Consider the following 13401-nt stretch of genomic DNA (forward strand, 5'->3'; position numbering starts at 1 on the left):
TATTATTCAATAATGAATATTATGTACATACTAAAATACATTGTGACAATAATTGTTTTTATGTACATTTTCCATGTAAAACCTATTATTCATTATTATCGAACTAAATTATAAATAAGTGTGCTCTAGTTTACGGCATAATTAGTTTAAGTACCAATGTTGACCTTCAGAAAATATACTATGATTATTTGTATAGGTACATAACTGGTCATTTGTTTATGGTCCGATCACTGGGTAATTAATAAATAAATAAGTATAAACAGGTGTAAGTGTTTCATATGAACCAGAGATCGACAAGTTATTAGCGCTCATATTATTCTAAATTTGAGTAAAAAAAAAAATTGTTTGGTAGGTATACTAAAATATTATGATGTTGGGGTGTGGGTATCTAAAATACATTATTGTGTTTTATTTTATCCCTAGCGTCATATAACAATTTAAATAATTAATATATTATAATAAAGCGTAATATTATTATAATTATTTATTTCCATCGGTCGCCGCTGGTTGATTTCCCTCTCTGAATACTGCACTCTCACGTCTGTTTTTAATAAGTGTAAGTCGTTCAGTCGTTCCGAAAGTGCATTGAAGCACATAGTATTAATAATAGACTGCTTATTGTGTTCGACGTATGACATGGAAAAAACTTGATCGACAACGTAGTCCGTATAAGTCGCGGACAGAATTATATTGAATAGCGTACGCGGTGACACCGCCACATGAAATGCTATTTTACTGTATTTTATAAAAATATTATACTCGATACTCGTGTAATTGTAAGGGGACACGTACAAGTGATTCTTATTTAGAGTTTTAAATTTGTAGATTTAATATCAAAGAAACGATTCAAGTTAATGCAACAAATTTCCATAATATTTATATTTTGTATAATAGTATAATGAAATATAAAATAACAATTTTCATTTTCAATGTGTGTTAAATTTAAATTCAATAGATTATTAGATAATTGCTAACAAAAAAAAATTCTGAGTGGAGGCGGTCTGTTAGAGGGTCAACTTATACCACTACGTATATTTCATGATATGTTTTTTTTTGATATAGCTATCAAAACCATTTATTTTACTTTTAACATTATGGTAAGTTGAAATACATTTTTCTTACACAAATAGAGATATTTTTAAAAATGTATCATATAACGAAATTGATAATATCCATAAATATTTGGTGAGAATATTTCAAGTATCTACGTTATTTTTTTTTCCATATTACAAAATATCAAAAATTGTTCGAGGAGAAATAATTATTTTACGGATGATTATCTAATGTCATAAAAAATTTAGTTTCTAGACTCATAAAAGATTGATTTGGCTTCCCGGTAGAATTTTTTTTATGTGTAGATTAAAACACTTATAAAAATTTTGTATTAAATTTTAATTAAAAAAAAAACAATATTTTTTTTAAATTTCTAACAACAAAATAATTTACTAGGTAGTTTTAGCAATTATTATGCATTTTGTCATAATTTTAATTTAAAACCGTTATAAAAAAAAATTATGACAATAGACTTTTAATATATTTTGATTGAGAAATTAACAACGTACGAAGAGCTTTAAATCAAATTTTCAAGCATTTCTATTTTATCTGTCCTCTATATCCCAATAAAAAAAAAAAAATATATTGGGAATATTTTGACCTGTTCAAAGTAAAACTATATCCAATTTGCTACTCACACACCACTCACATATATGAAAACCAAAGAATTTTATCAACTATACATCTTATATACACATACAAAAAAAAAAACATTCATTTTTGTAAAATTAATATATTCATCGTTCCGTTCAAAATTTAAAATATAAAATCAGTGATGATAAAAAAAAAAACTGTTTTAATATTTTATTTTACTTTTGAGAGAGTTGAAACTTTATAAATTGAAAGTGCGTCTTCTCCTAAAAGTATTCGATATGTAATATTGTCATAACGTATATGGTTATTAACTTGTCATCGTCACAGGGCACCTACCACCCGCATAATATTTGGATGAGCATGTACATGTCGCTCATGTCGCTTAGCATTCAATAAAATAAAATTTTATGTTTGAGAAACTAATTTAGACTTTGAAACCTGACAAGTTTACGGCTACTTATATTTACGACACATACTTGTTTGCAGACTGATTGGATATTATTTTTGAAATATCATTAAATATATTTTGTTTTTATTTATAGGTTAATATGGAAGTCAATGTTTGAACAATAATGTTTTATTTCATTAAATAATTTGATACATTTAAGGAATCAAATTTTTACATAACTTTTATTAAAATACTATCAATATTCGATTCCACAACAAGTAACAACCCAATATACATAATCATATAATATTGGAATAGAATATAAAATTATAAATCGTATTACTTAAATTAGGCGTTATGTTATTAAGATTTTATTATGTCTATATTATAAAATAGACACGCTGCTACAAGCCAATTTATTGTTAAATTAATGATAATATTTAATAATAATTTTTATTGTTAAGTTCATTAGATATACCTATATATTTTTAAAATTAAAATTTTAATTAAAAATCAATAATTGTATTTAGATCAATTTTAATCTATTTATATTATTATAGCAGATGAATGATAATTTTAGTTGTAAACACATTTATATCTCGAATTTTTATTTATATTCGTCTTAAAAACAATAAATTTAAATTATTTTTAACTAGGTACTAAGAACTGTGAAAATACACAGTGTAGTACTTTTGCCGCAGGATTGAAATGCAAAAAATACCTTTAATATTCTCTGCAACTATTTCATCATCTATAAAATATCGTGTTTTTAAATGTGTAATATTTTTGTCGTTTGCTTTAATATAAAAATGTATTTGAAAATTATGTAAGTATGACGTATGTATGCTTGTATACCACAGTGTAATAGAAATTGAATAAGGATAATGTATAACATAAAAAAAAAACATAAACAGTATGAAATTGAACTTAAAAGTCATTAGTCATTTCTACAATAGTTTGGTTATAATGGATACTTTTGTAATAGATTATTTCCAGAGTACAATATGTTACCAAGGTTCAATATTTTTTCACAAATTTTTTAAAAGAGTTTTGTAATCACATTTAAATTATCGTTTAAATCGTTACAATTTAAAAGTAAAAAATATAGACGCAAAAGTGCAACGTGTAAAACGATAGAATAATAGGATATTAGTTTACAGCTTAATATGCCGGATTGGGTATTACAAAGCATGTTTTTTTTCTATAACGATGGATAGTATATACCTACGCTTGAGAATTTTTGCAAAGAATAGCAATATGCCAATATATAAACTGGTTGTTTGGGAGATTTTAACTCAGAAGGTTTATTTGACTTTGGAATCAATATATTGTTGACAATTTTCAAAGAAGTTAAAAAGAGAAAATTAAATAATTGAATTGTATACATGTAAAATATGGACAATGGTTTTTTTTTTTGGAATTTTTGGATACTTTAGTTGTTTTAAGGTTAAAGTTTTTAAGCAAGTATTTCAGAATGACATATTTTATATCATTTGATGTGAAAGATTCAACTGAAAGGTGAGTGTAGAAGAAGCAAAAGACATTTCTTACATGTTCATAATATCAGTGTATATTACATCGGGACGATACAGGAATATAATATCAGAGAGACGTAATTTGAATAATTTGGTTTTTTCTATGTCAGAAAAAAACCATTTTGTGGTTTTTTTGTTGTTGTAATATTTGATTTTTTATAACGAAACACTTGTTTTGTGAATCATGAAAGACTGTCATATTAAAGAGAGAGGTTAAAAAGATGACTTTGAAAGTATTTAGTTTTGAACTCGGTGATCATTTTTTCAAGAGCGTTGGCTAAAAGGTTATAGTTTTATTTATATGAAAAAAGAAGGGTACTTTGATATAAAGCAATACTCTTGCGCTTTTTACTTATTTTATACATATAAAATATAAATTCTAGAAGTGAATCAAGTGATAGTGGATAAAAGGACTTACATTGAAGTTTAAAGCTGACTAGGTAACTGATTGTATAATAGTAGCTGAGTTATTCACAGCAAAGTCAATATCAGTCAAAATTAGCTTAGTATTTAATTTAATTTATTATTTATTAAATCTATGTAGTAGCTGAAATATAATTGAGGATTAAACATAAATGGAAACGTTATTATACGTAGTGTTATACGGTTGATTTGTTTTGATCAGTTATAACTTTGAATATAGAGAATAGTATATTTTGTGAAATGCGTTTAGTTATTAAGAACAATGTTGATAAATTTAATGTTTAAGTTAGTTTCAAGTTAGTGGTGTGGTTTCTTAAGCCGTTAGTATTGAATTGAATTATTAATAGCGATTTATCTATGACAAAGTTATTATTGCTATTATTATTATTATTATTAGATATTTTATCTATTTAGTAAAGTGGATATCACTTTGGTTAGCAGTGCTATTAGTAGATAACTATGAGATTGAAAGCCATTTAGGAAATTTGATAATATTTTATTTTTATCATAAACAAAAGTTTCAGAAACAGAACATATGTATAGGTATTATGAATTGGTAAGTTAAATGTAGCCTGAGTATACGTTTTAATAGAGGTTAGGTTGGTTTGGTAAATTGTTTTTTACGAGTGACTATTTTGTACATTTGCAAATTTATATCTAGAGTTATCAATATATCATAAATAAAATTACTTGTTAAGTTGACTTTTTTCAATGTGGAAGATCTTTGTAGATTTAAGTCGAGCCTTTGTAGTGCTGTTTCAGTTTTTAGAAAATAAACTAATGCTCTGTATGCAAATGGGGTTTGAGGGTAGAACTTTCATTCGATCATTTGTAGACTTGCACGTAAACTGTGAAGTTATCAACACCAATTTTTTTAATTAAAGCTGAACACAAGATAGAAAAATAGATAATTAAGTTTATCAGAGTCTCTGATAAACCAATATTTTTAAAATTTAATTCTATAAATAACTACAAATATAGGAGTTAACTACTAATTATTAATTAATGAAATATAACAATTTTATCTTCTAGTACATAAAATTTTTATGTAGCTAGTTATAATAATTGTATGAAATGAAATTACCAACTGAAATACCAAGCGTAGCTAGGAAAATTTTTTTAAGTTGTACAACGTACATATTTTTATATAAAAATAATATTTATAAAATATTCCAAGGGCACAAAATAATTTTGCCTCCCCATATATTAACTTTTAATGCGTCTCTGGCTGTGTGCAATCGCAGATTTTATATTTTCGGAGGACAATTTATTACACACGTCTTTCGGTAAATATTTTCTAAAGCATCCTCAAAATGCATGCGAGATTGTTTATTTTTAATTATTCGTTTCCTAAAGTATTATCATTTGCCAATTTAATTCTCTTATTTACTTTATTAAGTCCTGAAAATCGACAGTGGGGCCAATTAAATGATAATAAAATGTAATATTAATGATATATATATATATACATAACTATCGTGTGTTTGTTATTCAAAAAATTACATGGTTGCTATACTACTCTGTATAGGTATTTCTGTTTACAGTCAATTAGAAATGATTTATACCAAAACCTTTTTGAAACAAAAGTATATTCTTATATACTATCATAAATAATTGTGTCATTTAAGTTATTGGAAAGTTTAATTTTTAAGCGTTTTGACTTGAAAAATGTATTAAAAATTTAAAGAAAAAAATTAAATTTGAAATACTTTTAAATGACTCAAAAAGAATTTCATCCTGTATATGAAATGCTGTTATAAATATTTAGTAAAATTATTAAGTATCTGCCGTTGTTGCTTTTTGATTTATCCAAGAAAAAAACAAATTTTTTATTAAAATTTGGGTTTGCTTAAAAATTTCATTTTTTTTTTCCTGAATACATTGAAAAGTACTGGGTATTTAGGTATTTTAAATTTTGAAATATCATTAGTAAAAGACAGATTCAATTTGCTATCAGAAATCACTAGCAAACTTAAAGATTTAAGTATATTTTTTAACTACTTATCGTGTACACATACACACAAAATAAACACATCAATGTAAAATACAAAATCACAAAGCTTAAAATTTAGCGAAAATAATAAATTTGTTTTGTATTAAAATTAACCTATGGAGTACTTAGTAAAAAAAAACAATATTATTATATTAGTTTTTAAATTGATAATGAATCTAAAATTTATCATTTTTGACGTTGCGTATTGCATTCTATTGAAAATGTATTACTAGATATGTAAAATTGTGACGTCAACAATTTTAAATCCTTGAATTACTATTATGTGACATGTAAATACATTTGCTTAATGGTTAAGAATAATTAAAACGTAGGAATATTGTATCGTATCAATATGTCATGTAAACCATAGATTTTGATTTTATTTGTTTTGATTGATATAGCTTATTTTAATTTGTTTAATATGGCGTATATACTGAATAATTTAACATAATTTATACTTACTTATTAATAGTCAATAAAATAACGCATTCATTAATAGTGAATATATACTACCCCACATCATGAAAAGTGGAGAACAAATACATAAATTTGAGCGCAAAATAGATATGCTAAAACTACATTTTAAACATTCTGTCACAATAAATTATAATTTTATTATTACAATACCAAACTTTCAAAAATAGTAATATTTCCAAACTTCGAAATTCTCTCTCTGTTGTTATTATTATTATTATAGTAGTATAGTTGTTGTTGTGTCAACAGTCGACAATGTGTATCTGATACTTGTTTCATTTTATAAATTCAATATGATAAAAATATACGCTTTCACTTATTTTTATTATAATTTAAAATATAAATAAATGTGTTTTTACATTTTACGTGTTTTGAATGTAACATGTATTATTATAAATATTATTATTATTATTATCAAGACCGAATTTTTGTCCCAAAACCATTGAATTAACCATAATTAATATTCGTATTTTGTTACATACAAGGTTTCACAGAAATATTATTTAATTTAATTTATTGGTTACCATGATGTTACAAAATGGTATTTAATAAACGTTCCCGTCAAAAGTATACCTTTTGCCTTTCCACTAAATTATAAATTGATGAATTTTTATTTTTCGCTGATTCAGTTTTTACTACGTATAGGCGTATAACATTCGATTTTTTGTTAAAAAAATATGAATAATAAAATATAGTTAATTATATAAATGCGCCATTTATGAATTATAAAATAATATAAACAACATGGCATTTATGTGAAATAACAATGAAAATATATATTTTTTTACATCATCACAAACACATAAAACGTAAGTATTGGTTTTTTTTAGTTATTTCCTACACAATTTTATCATTATAAATCATATGGAAAAATAATTAACAAATTTACGTAGGTAAATTAAACAAATTTTAATGAATTTCTATGTGACTATATATATATATATATATATATATATATATTAATTGTGGTTAAGAGTAAGGACATGAAGCAACTATTACCAGTAACCCTGTATTTAATTTTTTATATTTTATTACTCATAACCAAAAATGTTATCACTTATCATACATTATAAACTGGTCAATTTAATTCAATAATTTATACATTTTTTTATCTATTTATTTTTTTAATCAATATTTTTTCTGTCTCTCTATAACAGCTATAAAATCATTTGATATTATTCGAATGTTATCCTATAAGTTTTTTCATTTGGTGAAAAAAAGGAAAGGTTTACACTTTTGGCTGAAATCGACTATGTCATACAAAGTATATCAACCTTAATTGTTCTTTAGTACCTACCCACAAATAACAAAGTAATGATTTTAAGAACTCTTTTTGAGCTTATAATGTGTAAAGAGCTATAACAAAGTTTTTGGTCTTAAATTAATATTTCAAAAGCAAACTAGTAAATCATATCATTATAATTTATAATAAGACTTATGTAATGTTATTCGATATTTATTATTTATTTCGTGTATGACATAACAATAACCACTTAGTGCGATACAATAACCAAAAATGTATAATATATATACATACATATAATATATTGTTATTCAATATGTCCAAATGTTTTATATTATTGTCATATATACCTAAGTAGCTATAAGTAGCTATGTTCGAAAGAAAGATCTTACAAAATATATTTGATTCAAAAAAAAAAAAAAAAATGATTACACAACAGACATATGAGAACAGAGGACCAATTTAGTAGTACTGAAGCAGCTTTTCGGTTAAGTGAATATAATAACAACGTCAAAAAGCAAAAGGTTAGCTGGGAAAGACATACATATATGGAGAGCACGAGTTCAGAACATACAATAGTCAACAAAATGGACCCCTAATAAAAAGAACAGTTTTCTATAGACTGTAGGAAAACCGCAATACAAAGATAGATTTATAAAATTTAGAGTGACTGACAATTGATAGGAGTAACAAACGATGACTACCAGACATGGAAATACGTAGTGTGACTGGCTAAAGGCCTAAATGGCTTATTTTAAGCAAAAAAAATAAAATAAAAATAAAAATATTATAGATATAATACTATTTTATATGTTTATTTTTAATTGTTATGTTTTTATGTCGAAGGTCTAGAATTGATCTCTTCTTTAATGTCGAATGGTATTAGAAAAAATAGGCTAAAATCATATACCATTAATTTTTATATCTTCATATCAACTATTATTCTATTATAATAACTATTTTATCCTTGTAACTATTATTGTTTATTAAAATTGCACACTCAAACTGCAGTAACTATTGATAGTGCCAAGTCAGTGAAGCAGTGTCGTGAGATACCAAAATATAGCTAAACATTACCATGTTATACCATTATTTAATAACATAAGAATAATTTTAACATGAGATGACAAATGTCCCGAAATTGTTTTACCAAATACCACTACCGTCTATGAATTATTGACGTGGACATACCGCATGTTGTTTAGGGTTTCCAAATGACAGTGACAATAATAATAATAAATTATTATCGCCAAGTCGCCTGTTTATAAGCAATATCTGTAAAATAATAATAATAATCATTTACAATATTATAATGCCTCTGTGTAGTGTGTGCTACAACAACGAAGTTCTGTTTCATACGTTTCGCCGTGTGTCACGTCAATTCAGACGTAATAAATCATAAAGAGACGGCTGGCAATCGCCCGCATATTATTATATTATTATTATCATGATGTTACGCGTTTTACTACTTTATTATAAATTTTATTTTATTACATGCTATAGTACCATACAATACATGTATGTACATTAGTATGTTATAATATTGTATTATTTATATATATATAATATGCCTATATAGTGTGCCTGCGCTACATCCGTATAAACGCGATTTAACACGTTTTTTTTTTTAACACTTACAAATCGTTTGTTTGCCATGCCCATGTTGAATTGAACGCGACGCGAGTGTGCACAGTATATACTTACTGCATAACAATATTAAGTTACCATATACTATAACTATTATTACTACTACTACTACTACTACTACTACTACTACTACTACTAACAATAATGATAATATACTTTTATAAATTGTCACCTTTATACCAGCCAAATAAGCCATGTCTCAAATCAAAGAATAATATTAACTAAGTCGGCGCGGCTTTTAAGTAGCATTCCCCGTGGCTTTTAGATGTGCTCACTAAACGTATAGATTTTGCACCAAAACCAAATTCTCCCCAAAATATAGTTATTTTCTCCAAATTCAAAAATTAATTTTTGTAGTTAAATTCAATTTTTAATGTTGTAATTTGCACTCCCACATGAAGCCATAGATAAAACAGTGTTATGTTGTAATATATATAATCTGCCACTTTAAAATAATTAATAATAAATTAATTTTTTTTAGCTTATTAATATATATTTTAAATAAATAGTTTATATATAAATAATTAATATTTCAATTGGTGATAAAATATGTAAAATCAAACCTTTTACTGTTAGTTTTCTTTTTTTCTTTTTTTTGGTTACGTCATTTTATTTATTCATGTGTTTTGTATTTTAAACAAATAAATTACACAAAAAGTTATAAAATTAATTTTTCAATTTTAATAAAATTTAATTACGAGGCTTTAAATTAATAATTGAAGTTGAAAGTGTGGCGCAGATTATCAAAATCAATAATTAGATGTGACAAAAATTACATGGGTTTTTTTTTTTAATTTTGCGCAGATTACATTTGCACTTAACCTATTTAGTGGTGGAAAAAATTACAAATACCAAAATGGAGAAAAATATTATCTATCATCTCTCCAGCTATAATCACAAATAGGGAAGGAAAATTTTAAGAGAATTTTGGTACCCACAAAAATCCAAGCTATAGTTCTTTATTTTTACATTGGTCAGTAATATATTTTAATATTGTATTTTTCTGTGTTTGATACAAATATTTTTCAAATTTGTTATTTTAATATTTTGAAATATTTCATTTAAGATTTGTTGGATGGTTTATTAAATAGGTACCTAATTACAAATAATTTAAAAAAAAACTCAGTTTAAGATAATTAGGTAAAGTATAAAGTCGTGAAAAATTATTTTGAAATAATAATATATATTATTTATATAGGTACATATTATGATTATGTTTGCTTTTAGTTCTTGTTGTTATTTAATGTACTACAGTATTATAATTTATAGTATTTATATATAAAGCAAAAAAATATTTTAAAATAGTAAAAATGTATGAAAAAAAATTAAAATTTATTATTTAATATAAATATTACTAAAAGAAACTTCTATCTAAGTTGTGGGCTATCAACAATTTTAGCACTCCCTGAAATTTTAATTAATAGTTGTGTCTATGTCCCAGCCTTTTTTTTACCAATCCGTAATTTATATAAAAATAAGTATTTTTCCGGTAATTATAAATGAACCTTGAAAAATATTATGACAGTTTAGTAGGTAGGTATTTTAATAAAGTTTAAATTAAAAATATATACCCGAAACTACAAAAATATTTTATCCCTGTTTTGCAGTTCATAATATTATGCTCATAAACAATTATTATTATTCGGAAGTTGTAACTCGTAATCAAATATTAAACAAAAAATTTCAATTAGTTATAATAATTTCTACAATCTATACTACAGTAATTCGGGGAAAATATATAAACAGGCAACAACTGCTATAGTATAGTTCAAAATATATCAAGTATCAACTTTTTGAAAAGAAAAAAAAAAACATTAAAATTTAATATTACTTTAAACGTCAACATTTTTTTTAGAAATAAATTGAGTGTTCAAATAAATACATACAATTTATGATTGATTACTCTAGATACAATTTTTTATAGCTACGTTTATTTTATATTGCAATATCAATATTATAACAATTATTAATATGTAGGTATACGAGTAGGTAAATAAGTAGTTATTATTTAACACTTGGGTACTTTCTAATCATTAAGATCAACTGTAGTCTGTAAAACCGTACGAATAACTGTCCATCCACCTACAGGGAATTTGCAGAGAATAATTAACAATATATTGGTGACATATTGTCATGGCGGATATAACTATACCGTAATGTCTATGCACTTAACACGTAATCCTTAATAAACAGGAGATGCGTTTCTTTATACCGGAAATGATTTGGCATACTATAGACTATAGTCTATATTTATATATTACAGTCTTTATTATTTTTGTAAGTACTTACCTTACACCTAATTATTTAAACGTTGATGTATAATTAACAATTTAGTACATTTAACTAATCAATCTAACTAATTTTTAATTAATAGATATGTCTTGCGTTGTTTTGAGTACAAATTCAGCGTTTTATATAGCTTTTTCAATTCTTTGTAAAAAAAAAATTAAATTCATTTTCAACAATTACAACTTTACTTTTTTTACTATACATTCTATATCCATTTTTGTTATAACTTATTATTTCACTAGAAATGGACATGCACAAATAATGACTGGAAAAGTTTATTTAGTATGATAACTGAAATTTAATATTTTGATTATTTATAAATGATATAATATTGTTAAATTCGATTTTCGACGATATTAAATCATATATTGTATATATCAAACATTCGTACAATTTATTCATATATTTAGTATTTAGTATAAATGGATGTACTGATACTTATACGATTACAATAAGAAACATATTGTAACACGCAACGGAGCTAGTAAAAGTATATTATAATATTATTATTTTTAAATTCAATTTGTATACATAGAAGTTGGGATGGAACTCGGATGCACTCTTGAAGATTTGTGATTAGGCGTCTGGATCACGTCCTATTTTACCATCATTTAATTTCACCGAAATTATTTTTTAATTAATTAATGCTATTAATTAACTATATGAAATAGTTTTAAATCAACAAATTATCAAAATATATTATTAAATTGCATACGTAATAAGATCCCTATTAATAAGTTATATGAAAAAAAAAATAAAAAAATACAAGTTATAATTAGAGTATTGCATTAAAATGTATAATAATTAATAAATAATAAAATTAGCATTGTGTTACTATTATTAAAAACTGATAATGATTATTATAATTACAAATAATTACATTTGTTCTAAAAGGTATAGGTACACCGCAATATATACATTACATCTACGTAGTTGCACATTCGAAAAAAGTCAATAATAGATAACAATGATAGTACAAATAAAATATAATATATTATAATATAATACGATTTGCTATAGGTATATATTATGATATAATTTTTAAATTTTTTTAAATTGCTTATAAAAAAATATTCACTTGGTCAGATTTTGAAAAAATTAATGTAAGGTTCTTCTTAAGTTTTTAATAATAAAAATTAAAAAAAAAAAAAAGATTGGAGTAAATCCACAAAACAATATAAGTGTTTAAAATTAGAATTTTAACAAATGTTGTCAAAATTACAAACATTTACAAATTATTTTGCATTTGAAAATTTATAAAATATGGGATTTTTATAACTTAGGTTTAAACATAAATTCAATACAAAGTTCTTCACGAGAAAATCATACTGGAACTAAAATAAATTTAAAAATATAAAAACTAATTATTTTTACAGAATTTGAAGTTAAAACTTTTATTAAATTACATATTTAAACGTGAATATTGATGTTCATTATTGTTTTATAATTTTAAAATATTATTCACGAAGACTTAAAACTTTTGCATATATTATAAATTTTACTTCACACAACGGCATTTTAAACATTTATAGATTAATTTTGCAAAATTACTGTTTATATACCTTGCATCTATTCACGTTATTTTACGATAAGGTGGTCCGTTATATTAACTAAAAAGTTAATAACAGTGAAATAATATAAATTTAAAATTGAATGTAGAGTTTTCAGCGAAAATCAGTTCAAGCTTCTTGTAGGTAAAGTATTTTATTTTAAAAGTGAAGTAAATTTCTCTACCCAATAGAAATGTTGTGATGTACTGAAT

Source organism: Melanaphis sacchari, unplaced genomic scaffold (assembly GCF_002803265.2).
Source record: "Melanaphis sacchari strain LSU unplaced genomic scaffold, SCAv2.0 Contig159_pilon_pilon, whole genome shotgun sequence".
Classification (NCBI taxonomy): Eukaryota; Metazoa; Arthropoda; class Insecta; order Hemiptera; family Aphididae; genus Melanaphis; species Melanaphis sacchari.